Source organism: Oncorhynchus gorbuscha, linkage group LG25 (genome assembly GCF_021184085.1).
Source record: "Oncorhynchus gorbuscha isolate QuinsamMale2020 ecotype Even-year linkage group LG25, OgorEven_v1.0, whole genome shotgun sequence".
NCBI lineage: Eukaryota > Metazoa > Chordata > Actinopteri > Salmoniformes > Salmonidae > Oncorhynchus > Oncorhynchus gorbuscha.
The window spans coordinates 26,224,470-26,237,150 of record NC_060197.1 but is presented as its reverse complement, the minus strand read 5'-3'; the positions used below and the strand labels follow the sequence as shown (position 1 = coordinate 26,237,150).

At 47.5% G+C, this 12,681-nt stretch overlaps 3 non-coding genes across 3 annotated transcripts; all 3 read left to right on the top strand.

Moving 5' to 3' along the window:
* The first annotated feature begins 351 nt into the window (after positions 1–351).
* Positions 352–425, top strand: trnan-guu. The gene has a single exon. It is a non-coding gene; the product is annotated as a tRNA-Asn (tRNA).
* An 872-nt stretch (positions 426–1,297) lies between these two features.
* trnan-guu lies at positions 1,298–1,371 on the top strand. The gene has a single exon. It is a non-coding gene; the product is annotated as a tRNA-Asn (tRNA).
* A 921-nt stretch (positions 1,372–2,292) lies between these two features.
* Positions 2,293–2,366, top strand: trnan-guu. The gene has a single exon. It is a non-coding gene; the product is annotated as a tRNA-Asn (tRNA).
* Positions 2,367–12,681: the final 10,315 nt, after the last annotated feature.

Below are 12,681 nucleotides of genomic sequence, written 5' to 3'. Positions count from 1 at the left end.
TTTTGAATGGGCTTGGCGATTATATATTACATTTGTGAAAATGCAGTTGTTTAAAATATATATTTATCAGAATATATTTGAGATTGTGGCTGAATTTACTCCTGCCAGATGCCTTTCAATATAATGTTGCGCTGACGAACATTGCGCTACATTTTTGCCCTTTTAAGGCCATTCAAAAAGCTAACAAATATTAGAAAACTACAGGTCTACTTCCTTGAAAATGTTGCTGCACCTTCGATGCACGTTAACACAACCATTGGAACAAAGTGTTGTTGTTTCGTAAACTCCATGTACAGTTGGATGAGAGCACAAATGGCCAGCGATCAAGCGTCAGGGTCAAATACACCACAAGTCTCTGTGGCGCAATTGGTTAGCGCGTTAGACTGTTAATCTAAAGGTTGGTGGTTCGAGCCCACCCAGGGACGACAGTTCTCAGTTTGTTGTGCTCCATGATGTGGATATGACAAGTCTCTGTGGTGCAATTGGTTGGTGAGTTAGACTCTTAATTTAAAAGTTGGTGATTTGAGCCCACCCAGGAATGCTGTCTCTCTGTTTCTAGTGATATGGAAGACCTTCCTGGCCTTACAGTAAGCTTGCTTTTGACCTGCTGTGTTTCCTGTTGTCACATGTGATTGGTGTGTTGTTGAACATGAAAGATGACAAGTTGCTATACCTACTGGTAAAATGGCTGTCAATGGTCTCTGATCTTCTGTTACTCAATAGCTTGATCATTCTGTGTTCTCCAAGGAACATATAATTTATTCTTATTAATCTGGATAGTATGACAACGTAAATGATGTCAATCTGGCATGAATAACCTTAGCATTTATATTTATCTCGCGAGAAGGACAATGTTTGTCCAGTGTGTTTGTGTGTATATGTACGCCTATACGCCATGAAAGTGACTAGCCACTTCATCATTCTTCCAGAGTCAGTCCCCTTATTATTTTGAATGGGCTTGGCGATTATATATTACATTTGTGAAAATGCAGTTGTTTAAAATATATATTTATCAGAATATATTTGAGATTGTGGCTGAATTTACTCCTGCCAGATGCCTTTCAATATAATGTTGCGCTGACGAACATTGCGCTACATTTTTGCCCTTTTAAGGCCATTCAAAAAGCTAACAAATATTAGAAAACTACAGGTCTACTTCCTTGAAAATGTTGCTGCACCTTCGATGCACGTTAACACAACCATTGGAACAAAGTGTTGTTGTTTCGTAAACTCCATGTACAGTTGGATGAGAGCACAAATGGCCAGCGATCAAGCGTCAGGGTCAAATACACCACAAGTCTCTGTGGCGCAATTGGTTAGCGCGTTAGACTGTTAATCTAAAGGTTGGTGGTTCGAGCCCACCCAGGGACGACAGTTCTCACTTTGTTGTGCTCCATGATGTGGATATGACAAGTCTCTGTGGTGCAATTGGTTGGTGAGTTTGACTCTTAATTTAAAAGTTGGTGATTTGAGCCCACCCAGGAATGCTGTCTCTCTGTTTCTAGTGATATGGAAGACCTTCCTGGCCTTACAGTAAGCTTGCTTTTGACCTGCTGTGTTTCCTGTTGTCACATGTGATTTGTGTTGTTGAACATGAAAGATGACAAGTTGCTATACCTACTGGTAAAATGGCTGTCAATGGTCTCTGATCTTCTGTTACTCAATAGCTTGATCATTCTGTGTTCTCCAAGGAACATATAATTTATTCTTATTAATCTGGATAGTATGACAACGTAAATGATGTCAATCTGGCATGAATAACCTTAGCATTTATATTTATCTTGCGAGAAGGACAATGTTTGCAAAAGAGAAGGACAATGTTTGTTCAGTGTGTTTGTGTGTATATGTACGCCTATATGCCATGAAAGTGACTAGCCACTTCATCATTCTTCCAGAGTGACTAGCCACTTCATCATTCTTCCAGAGTCAGTCCCCTTATTATTTTGAATGGGCTTTGCGATTATATATTACATTTGTGAAAATGCAGTAGTTTAAAATATATATTTATCAGAATATATTTGAGATTGTGGCTGAATTTACTCCTGCCAGATGCTTTTCAATATAATGTTGCGCTGACGAACATTGCACTACATTTTTGCCCTTTTAAGGCCATTCAAAAAGCTAACAAATATTAGAAAACTACAGGTCTACTTCCTTGAAAATGTTGCTGCACCTTCGATGCACGTTAACACAACCATTGGAACAAAGTGTTGTTGTTTCGTAAACTCCATGTACAGTTGGATGAGAGCACAAATGGCCAGCGATCAAGCGTCAGGGTCAAATACACCACAAGTCTCTGTGGCGCAATTGGTTAGCGCGTTAGACTGTTAATCTAAAGGTTGGTGGTTTGAGCCCACCCAGGGACGACAGTTCTCATTTTGTTGTGCTCCATGATGTGGATATGACAAGTCTCTGTGGTGCAATTGGTTGGTGAGTTAGACTCTTAATTTAAAAGTTGGTGATTTGAGCCCACCCAGTGATGCTGTCTTTCTGTTTCTAGTGATATGGAAGACCTTCCTGGCCTTACAGTAAGCTTGCTTTTGACCTGCTGTGTTTCCTGTTGTCACATGTGATTGGGGTGTTGTTGAACATGAAAGATGACAAGTTGCTATACCTACTGGTAAAATGGCTGTCAATGGTCTCAGATCTTCTGTTACTCAATAGCTTGATCATTCTGTGTTCTCCAAGGAACATATAATTTATTCTTATTAATCTGGATAGTATGACAACGTAAATGATGTCAATCTGGCATGAATAACCTTAGCATTTATATTTATCTCGCGAGAAGGACAATGTTTGTCCAGTGTGTTTGTGTGTGTATGTACGCCTATACGCCATGAAAGTGACTAGCCACTTCATCATTCTTCCAGAGTCAGTCCCCTTATTATTTTGAATGGCCTTGGCGATTATATATTACATTTGTGAAAATGCAGTTGTTTAAAATATATATTTATCACAATATATTTGAGATTGTGGCTGAATTTACTCCTGCCAGATGCCTTTCAATATCATGTTGCGCTGACAAACATTGCGCTACATTTTTGCCCTTTTAAGGCCATTCAAAAAGCTAACAAATATTAGAAAACTACAGGTCTACTTCCTTGAAAATGTTGCTGCACCTTCGATGCACGTTAACACAACCATTGGAACAAAGTGTTGTTGTTTCGTAAACTCCATGTACAGTTGGATGAGAGCACAAATGGCCAGCGATCAAGCGTCAGGGTCAAATACACCACAAGTCTCTGTGGCGCAATTGGATAGCTGATAGTGTCATGTTTTGTCTTATATTGTCTTGTCATTTTGCTTTTCCTTCTGTTCGTTTTCCCCCTGCTGGTCTTTTTAGGTTCGTTCCCCTTTTTTCTCTCTCCCTCTCTCTCTCTCTTCTCTCTATCGTTCCGTTCCTGCTCCCAGCTGTTCCTATTCCCCTAATCAATCATTTAGTCTTCCCACACCTGTTCCCTATCTTTTCCCCTGATTAGAGTCCCTATTTCTCCCCTTGTTTTCCGTTTCTGTCCTGTCGGATCCTTGTATATTGTTCACCGTGCTGTGTCTTTGTATCGCCCTGTCGTGTCGTGTTTCCCTCAGATGCTGCGTGGTGAGCAGGTGTCTGAGTCTGCTACGGTCAAGTGCATTCCCGAGGCAACCTGCAGTTTATGATCGAGTCTCCAGTCTGTTCTCGTCATTACGAGTGGAATTGTTCTTTATGCTTTATTTACCGCTCCGATTTGTCTAGGAGTATTGAATATTTACTTTACTGGATTAAAGACTCTGTTTTCGCCAAGTCGCTTTTGGGTCCTCATTCACCTGAATAACAGAAGGATCCGACCAAAGAATGGACCCAGCGACTACAGACGCTCGTAACACTGCCGTCGAGATCCAAGGAGCCATGCTCGGCAGACACGAGCAGGAATTGTCTGCTGCTCGTCATGCCGTGGAGAACCTGGCCGCTCAGGTTTCCGACCTCTCTGGACAGTTCCAGAGTCTTCGTCTCGTGCCACCTGTTACTTCCTGGTCTGCCGAGCCTCCGGAACCTAGGGTTAATAACCCACCTTGCTACTCCGGGCAGCCCACGGAGTGCCGCTCCTTTCTCACCCAGTGTGATATTGTGTTCTCTCTCCAACCCAACACATACTCTAGAGAGAGAGCTCGGGTTGCTTACGTCATTTCACTCCTTACTGGCCGGGCTCGAGAGTGGGGCACAGCTATCTGGGAGGCAAGGGCTGATTGTTCTAACAGTTACCAGAACTTTAAAGAGGAGATGATTCGGGTTTTTGACCGTTCAGTTTTTGGTAGGGAGGCTTCTAGGGCCCTGGCTTCCCTATGCCAAGGTGATCGATCCATAACGGATTACTCTATAGAGTTTCGCACTCTTGCTGCCTCTAGTGACTGGAACGAGCCGGCGCTGCTCGCTCGTTTTCTGGAGGGACTCCACGCAGTGGTTAAAGATGAGATTCTCTCCCGGGAGGTTCCTTCCAGTGTGGACTCTTTGATTGCTCTCGCCTGTCATGTTTTGTCTTATATCATCTTGTCATTTTGCTTTTCCTTCTGTTCGTTTTCCCCCTGCTGGTCTTTTTAGGTTCGTTCCCCTTTTTCTCTCTCCCTTCCTCTCTCCTCTCTCTATCGTTCCGTTCCTGCTCCCAGCTGTTCCTATTCCCCTAATCATCATTTAGTCTTCCCACACATGTTCCTTATCTTTTCCCCTGATTAGAGTCCCTATTTCTTCCCTTGTTTTCCGTTCCTGTCCTGTCGGATCCTTGCCTATTGTTCACCGTGCTGTGTCTATGTATTGCCCTGTCGTGTCGTGTTTCCCTCAGATGCTGCGTGGTGAGCAGGTGTCTGAGTCTGCTACGTTCAAGTGCCTTCCCGAGGCAACCTGCAGTTCTTGATCAAGTCTCCAGTCGGTTCTCGTCATTACGAGTGGAAATTGTTTTATTTGATTGTATTTTTACTTTACTGGATTAAAGACTCTGTTTTCGCCAAGTCGCTTTTGGGTCCTCATTCACCTGCATAACAGAAGGATCCGACCAAGAATGGACCCAGCGACTATGGATTCTCTCTACTCTACTCTCGAGTTCCAGGGAGCGATGCTCGGCAGACACGAGCAGGAATTGTCTGCTGCTCGGCATGCCGTTGAAACCCTGGCCGCTCAGGTCTCCGACCTCTCAGGACAGTATCAGAGTCTTCGTCTCGTGTCACCAGCTACTTCCGGTTCTTCCGAGCCTCCGGAACCTAGGGTTAATAACCCACCATGTTATTCTGGGCAGCCCACTGAGTGCCGCTCCTTTCTCACCCAGTGTGATATCGTGTTCTCTCTCCAACCCAACACATACTCAAGAGAGAGAGCTCGGATTGCCTACGTCATATCACTCCTTACTGGTCGGGATCGGCAGTGGGGCACAGCTATCTGGGAGGCAAGCGCTGAGTGTACTAACAATTATCTGAACTTTAAAGAGGAGATGATAAGGGTTTTTGATCGCTCAGTTTTTGGGAAAGAAGCTTCCTGGTCCCTGTCTTCCCTATGTCAAGGTAATCGATCCATAACGGATTACTCTATAGAGTTTCGCACTCTTGCTGCCTCCAGTAACTGGAACGAGCAGGCGTTGCTCGCTCGTTTTCTGGAGGGACTCCACGCTAAGGTTAAGGATGAGATTCTCTCTCGGGAGGTTCCATCCAGCGTGGATTCTTTGATTGAACTCGCTATTCGCATTGAACGACGGGTAGATCTTCGTCACCGAGCTCATAGAAGAGAGCTCGCGTTTACTGTGTCTCCCCTCTCTCCGACACTACCGTCTTTCCCCACTGACTCAGGTGTTGAGCCCATGCAGCTGGGGGGTATTCGCATCTCGACTAAGGAGAGGGAACGGAGAATCACCAACCGCCTCTGTCTCTATTGCGGTTCCGCTGGTCATTTTGTCATTTCATGTCCAGTTAAAGGCCAGAGCTCATCAGTAAGCGGAGGGCGACTGATAAGCGCTACTAGACGGTCCTCTCCGTCAAGTACATGTACTACTTTACCGGTCCATCTACGCTGGACCGGATCGGCAGCTTCCTGCAGTGCATTAATAGACTCTGGGGCAGAGGGCTGTTTTATGGACGAAGCCTGGGCGCGGGAACATGACATTCCTCTCAGACAGTTAGGGAGCCCACGGTCATGTTTGCCTTGGATGGTAGTCCTCTCCCCAGTATATTATGTGAAACACTACCTTTAACCCTCACTGTATCTGGTAACCATAGTGAGACCATTTCTTTTTTGATTTTTTGTTCACCTTTTACACCTGTTGTTTTGGGTCATCCCTGGCTAGTGTGTCATAATCCTTCTTTTGATTGGTCTAGTAATTCTATCCTTTCCTGGAACGTTTCTTGTCATGTGAAGTGTTTAATGTCTGCTATTTCTCCTGTTTGTTCTGTCCCCTCTTCTCAGGAGGAACCTGGTGATTTGACAGGAGTGCCGGAGGAATATCATGGTCTGCGCACGGTCTTCAGTCGGTCCAGAACCAACTCCCTTCCTCCTCACCGGTCGTATGATTGTTGTTCTGATCTCTTTAAGAAGCGTTTTGCATCCGCTCCTATCCTTGTTGCACCTGACGTCACTAAACAGTTTATTGTTGAGGTTGACGCGTCAGGGGTGGGCGTGGGAGCCATTCTGTCCCAGCGCTCCGATACTGACGATGGGGTCCACCCTTGTGCGTATTTTTCTCATCGCCTGTCACCGTCGGAACGTAACTATGATGTGGCTAACCGCGAACTGCTCGCCATCCGTTTAGCCCTAGGCAAGTGGCGACAGTGGTTGGAGGGGGCGACCGTTCCTTTTGTCGTTTGGACTGACCAAAGGAACCTTGAGTACATCCGTTATGCCAAACGACTGAATGCGCGTCATGCTCGTTGGGCGTTGTTTTTCGCTCGTTTCGAGTTCGTTATTTCTTATTGCCCGGGTACTAAGAACACCAAGCCTCATGCTTTATCCCGTCTCTTTAGTTCTTCTGTGGCTTCTACCGATCCCGAGGGGATCCTTCCTGTTGCGCGTGTTGTCGGGTTGACTGTCTGGGGAATTGAGAGACAGGTTAAGCAAGCACTCACGCACACTGCGTCGCCGCGCGCTTGTCCTAGTAACCTTCTTTTCGTTCCTGTTTCTACTCGTCTGGCTGTTCTTCAGTGGGCTCACTCTGCCAAGTTAGCTGGCCATCCCGGCGTTCGGGGTACGCTTGCTTCTATTCGCCAGCGGTTTTGGTGGCCTACTCAGGAGCGTGACACGCGCCGTTTCGTGGCTGCGTGTTCAGACTGCGCGCAGAAGTCTGGTAATTTTTTTCTGCTTCTGCTCCTGGTCTTGCTGGGTCTCAGTCTGTTCCCTGCCATCGCATCTCTCCTGTTCTTGTTCCTGCCCTTGCTGTGTCTCAGTCTGTCCCTAGTTCTCATTTTTTTTTTTTTTTAGAGTAGTACCCTAGTTTCCCTTTTTATCGTTTTTCGTTACGGTCCTGAGGAGAGGAGTTGGGTTCTTTCTCGGGACGTGCTGGACCGTTTGATCTATGATTTCCTCCGTTGCCGCCAGTGTTCCTCCTCGAGAGCGCCAGGAGGCGCTCGGTGAGTGGGGGGTACTGTCATGTTTTGTCTTATATCATCTTGTCATTTTGCTTTTCCTTCTGTTCGTTTTCCCCTGCTGGTCTTTTTAGGTTCGTTCCCCTTTTTCTCTCTCCCTTCCTCTCTCTCCTCTCTCTATCGTTCCGTTCCTGCTCCCAGCTGTTCCTATTCCCCTAATCATCATTTAGTCTTCCCACACCTGTTCCTTATCTTTTCCCCTGATTAGAGTCCCTATTTCTTCCCTTGTTTTCCGTTCCTGTCCTGTCGGATCCTTGCCTATTGTTCACCGTGCTGTGTCTATGTATTGCCCTGTCGTGTCGTGTTTCCCTCAGATGCTGCGTGGTGAGCAGGTGTCTGAGTCTGCTACGTTCAAGTGCCTTCCCGAGGCAACCTGCAGTTCTTGATCAAGTCTCCAGTCGGTTCTCGTCATTACGAGTGGAAATTGTTTTATTTGATTGTATTTTTACTTTACTGGATTAAAGACTCTGTTTTCGCCAAGTCGCTTTTGGGTCCTCATTCACCTGCATAACATCGCCATCCGCATAGAACGACGGGTAGATCTTCGTCACCAAGCTCGTGGAAGAGAGCTCGCGTCAACGGTGTTTCCCTGCTCCGCATCGCAACCATCTCCCTCCTCTGGCTCAGAGACTGAGCCCATGCAGCTGGGAGGTATTCGCATCTCGACTAAGGAGAGGGAACGGAGGATCACCAACCGCCTGTGCCTCTATTGCGGACTTGCTGGACATTTTGTCAATTCATGTCCAGTAAAAGCCAGAGCTCATCAGTAAGCGGAGGGCTACTGGTGAGCGCTACTACTCAGGTCTCTCCATCTAGATCCTGTACTACTATGTCGGTCCATCTACGCTGGACCGGTTCGGGTGCTACATGCAGTGCCTTGATAGACTCTGGGGCTGAGGGTTGTTTCATGGACGAAGCATGGGCTCGGAAACATGACATTCCTTTCAGACAGTTAGACAAGCCTACGCCCATGTTCGCCTTAGATGGTAGTCATCTTCCCAGTATCAGATTTGAGACACTACCTTTAACCCTCACAGTATCTGGTAACCACAGTGAGACTATTTCTTTTTTGATTTTTCGTTCACCTTTTACACCTGTTGTTTTGGGTCATCCCTGGCTAGTATGTCATAATCCTTCTATTAATTGGTCTAGTAATTCTATCCTATCCTGGAAAGTTTCTTGTCATGTGAAGTGTTTAATGTCTGCCATCCCTCCCGTTTCTTCTGTCCCCACTTCTCAGGAGGAACCTGTCATGCAGGTGATAGAGGACCCAAAAGCGACTTAACAGAAACAGAGTTTATTCAAGTCCAAACAGGGAATAACAGAAATCCTCTAGTCTGTAGAGGGGAATAACAAGAGAAGCGGCCACAGACTGCAGGTCGCTTCGGGTAGGCGCAGGCCGTAGTAGACAGAGACACCTGCTCACACGCAGCATCTGATGAAGGCAAAAAACACGACAGGACAGGGCGAAACACAATCACAGCATGGTGAATACTAAACAAGGAACCGACGGGACAGGAACGGAACACAAAGGAATAAATAGGGACTCCAATCAGGGGAAAGGATCGGGAACAGGTGTGGGAAGACTAAATGATGATTAGGGGAATAGGAACAGCTGGGAGCAGGAACGGAACGATAGAGAGAAGAGAGAGCGAGAGAGTGAGAGAGGGAGGGGGAGAGAGAGGGATAGAAAGAGGGAAAGAACCTAATAAGACCAGCAGAGGGAAACGAATAGAATGGGGAGCACAGGGACGAGACATGATAATAAATGACAAACATGACAGTACCCCCACTCACCGAGCGCCTCCTGGCGCACTCGAGGAGGAATCCTGGCGGCAACGGAGGAAATCATCGATGAGTGAACGGTCCAGCACGTCCCGAGACGGAACCCAACTCCTCTCCTCAGGACCGTAACCCTCCCAATCCACTAAGTATTGGTGACCCCGTCCCCGAGAACGCATGTCCATGATCTTATGTACCTTGTAAATAGGTGCGCTCTCGACAAGGACGGGAGGGGGGAGGGAAGACGAACGGGGGTGCGAAGAAAGGGCTTAACACAGGAGACATGGAAGACAGGATGGACGCGACGAAGATGTCGCGGAAGAAGCAGTCGCACAGCGACAGGATTGACGACCTGGGAGACACGGAACGGACCAATGAACCGCGGAGTCAACTTACGAGAAGCTGTCGTAAGAGGAAGGTTGCGAGTGGAAAGCCACACTCTCTGGCCGCAACAATACCTTGGACTCTTAATCCTGCGTTTATTGGCGGCTCTCACAGTCTTCCCCGCAGACAAAGGCAGACCGGTAATGAAGTCTAAGGCGATGTGAGACCATGGTCGAGAAGGAATGGGGAGCGGTCTGAGACGACCGGCAGGAGGAGAGTTACCCGACTTAGTCTGCGCGCAGTCCGAACAAGCAGCCACGAAACGGCGCGTGTCACGCTCCTGAGTCGGCCACCAAAAGCGCTGGCGAATAGACGCAAGAGTGCCTCGAACACCGGGATGACCAGCTAACTTGGCAGAGTGAGCCCACTGAAGAACAGCCAGACGAGTGGAAACAGGAACGAAAAGGAGGTTACTAGGACAAGCGCGCGGCGACGCAGTGTGCGTGAGTGCTTGCTTAACCTGTCTTTCAATTCCCCAGACTGTTAACCCGACAACACGCCCATAAGGAAGAATCCCTCGGGATCAGTAGAAGCCACAGAAGAACTAAACAGACGGGATAAGGCATCAGGCTTGGTGTTCTTGCTACCCGGACGGTAAGAAATCACAAACTCGAAACGAGCGAAAAACAACTCCCAACGAGCTTGACGGACATTAAGTCGTTTGGCAGAACGGATGTACTCAAGGTTCTTATGGTCTGTCCAAACGACAAAAGGAACGGTCGCCCCCTCCAACCACTGTCGCCATTCGCCTAGGGCTAAGCGGATGGCGAGCAGTTCACGGTTACCCACATCATAGTTGCGCTCAGATGGCGACAGGCGATGAGAAAAATAAGCGCAAGGATGAACCTTATCGTCAGACTGGAAGCGCTGGGATAGAATGGCTCCCACGCCTACCTCTGAAGCGTCAACCTCGACAATGAATTGTCTAGTGACGTCAGGAGTAACGAGGATAGGAGCGGACGTAAAACGTTCTTTTAGAAGATCAAAAGCTCCCTGGGCGGAACCGGACCACTTAAAACACGTCTTGACAGAAGTAAGAGCTGTGAGAGGGGCAGCAACTTGACCGAAATTACGAATGAAACGCCGATAGAAATTAGCGAAACCTAAAAAGCGCTGCAACTCGACACGTGACCTTGGAACGGGCCAATCACTGACAGCTTGGACCTTAGCGGAATCCATCTGAATGCCTTCAGCGGAAATAACGGAACCGAGAAAAGTAACGGAGGAGACATGAAAAGAGCACTTCTCAGCCTTTACGTAGAGACAATTCTCTAAAAGGCGCTGTAGGACACGTCGAACGTGCTGAACATGAATCTCGAGTGACGGAGAAAAAATCAGGATATCGTCAAGATAGACAAAAACAAAGATGTTCAGCATGTCTCTCAGAACATCATTAACTAATGCCTGAAAAACAGCTGGCGCATTGGCGAGACCGAACGGCAGAACCCGGTACTCAAAATGCCCTAACGGAGTGTTAAACGCCGTTTTCCACTCGTCCCCCTCTCTGATGCGCACGAGATGGTAAGCGTTACGAAGGTCCAACTTAGTAAAGCACCTGGCTCCCTGCAGAATCTCGAAGGCTGATGACATAAGGGGAAGCGGATAACGATTCTTAACCGTTATGTCATTCAGCCCTCGATAATCCACGCAGGGGCGCAGAGTACCGTCCTTCTTCTTAACAAAAAGAACCCCGCCCCGGCCGGAGAAGAAGAAGGCACTATGGTACCGGCGTCAAGAGACACAGACAAATAATCCTCGAGAGCCTTACGTTCGGGAGCCGACAGAGAGTATAGTCTACCTCGAGGAGGAGTGGTCCCTGGAAGGAGATCAATACTACAATCATACGACCGGTGAGGAGGAAGGGAGTTGGCTCGGGACCGACTGAAGACCGTGCGCAGATCATGATATTCCTCCGGCACTCCTGTCAAATCGCCAGGTTCCTCCTGAGAAGTAGGGAGAGAAGAAACGGGAGGAATGGCAGACATTAAACACTTCACATGACAAGAAACGTTCCAGGATAGGATAGAATTACTAGACCAATTAATAGAAGGATTATGACATACTAGCCAGGGATGACCCAAAACAACAGGTGTAAACGGTGAACGGAAAATCAAAAAAGAAATAGTCTCACTGTGGTTACCAGATACTGTGAGAGTTAAAGGTAGTGTCTCAAATTTGATACTGGGAAGATGACTACCATCTAAGGCAAACATGGGCGTAGGCTTGTCTAACGGTCTGAAAGGAATGTTATGTTTCCGAACCCATGCTTCGTCCATGAAACAACCCTCAGCCCCAGAGTCAATCAAGGCACTGCATGTAGCACCCGAACCGGTCCAGCGTAGATGGACCGACATAGTAGTACAAGATCTAGATGAAGAGAACTGAGTAGTAGCGCTCACCAGTAGCCCTCCGCTTACTGATGGGCTCTGGCCTCTTACTGGACATGAATTAACAAAATGTCCAGCAACTCCGCAATAGAGACACAGGCGGTTGGTGATCCTCCGTTCCCTCTCCTTAGTCGAGATGCGAATCCCTCCCAGCTGCATGGGCTCAGTCTCAAAGCCAGAGGAGGGAGATGGTTGCGATGCGGAGCAGGGAAACACCGTTGATGCGAGCTCTCTTCTACGAGCCCGGTGACGAAGAACTACCCGTCGTTCTATGCGGATGGCGAGAGCAATCAAAGAGTCCACATCTGAAGGAACCTCCCGGGAGAGAATCTCATCCTTAACCACTGCGTGGAGTCCCTCCAGAAAACGAGCGAGCAGCGCCGGCTCGTTCCACTCACTAGAGGCAGCAAGAGTGCGAAACTCAATAGAATAATCCGTTATGGACCGTTCACCTTGGCATAAGGAAGCCAGGGCCCTAGAAGCCTCCCTACAAAAACTGAACGGTCAAAAACCCGAATCATCTCCTCTTTAAAGT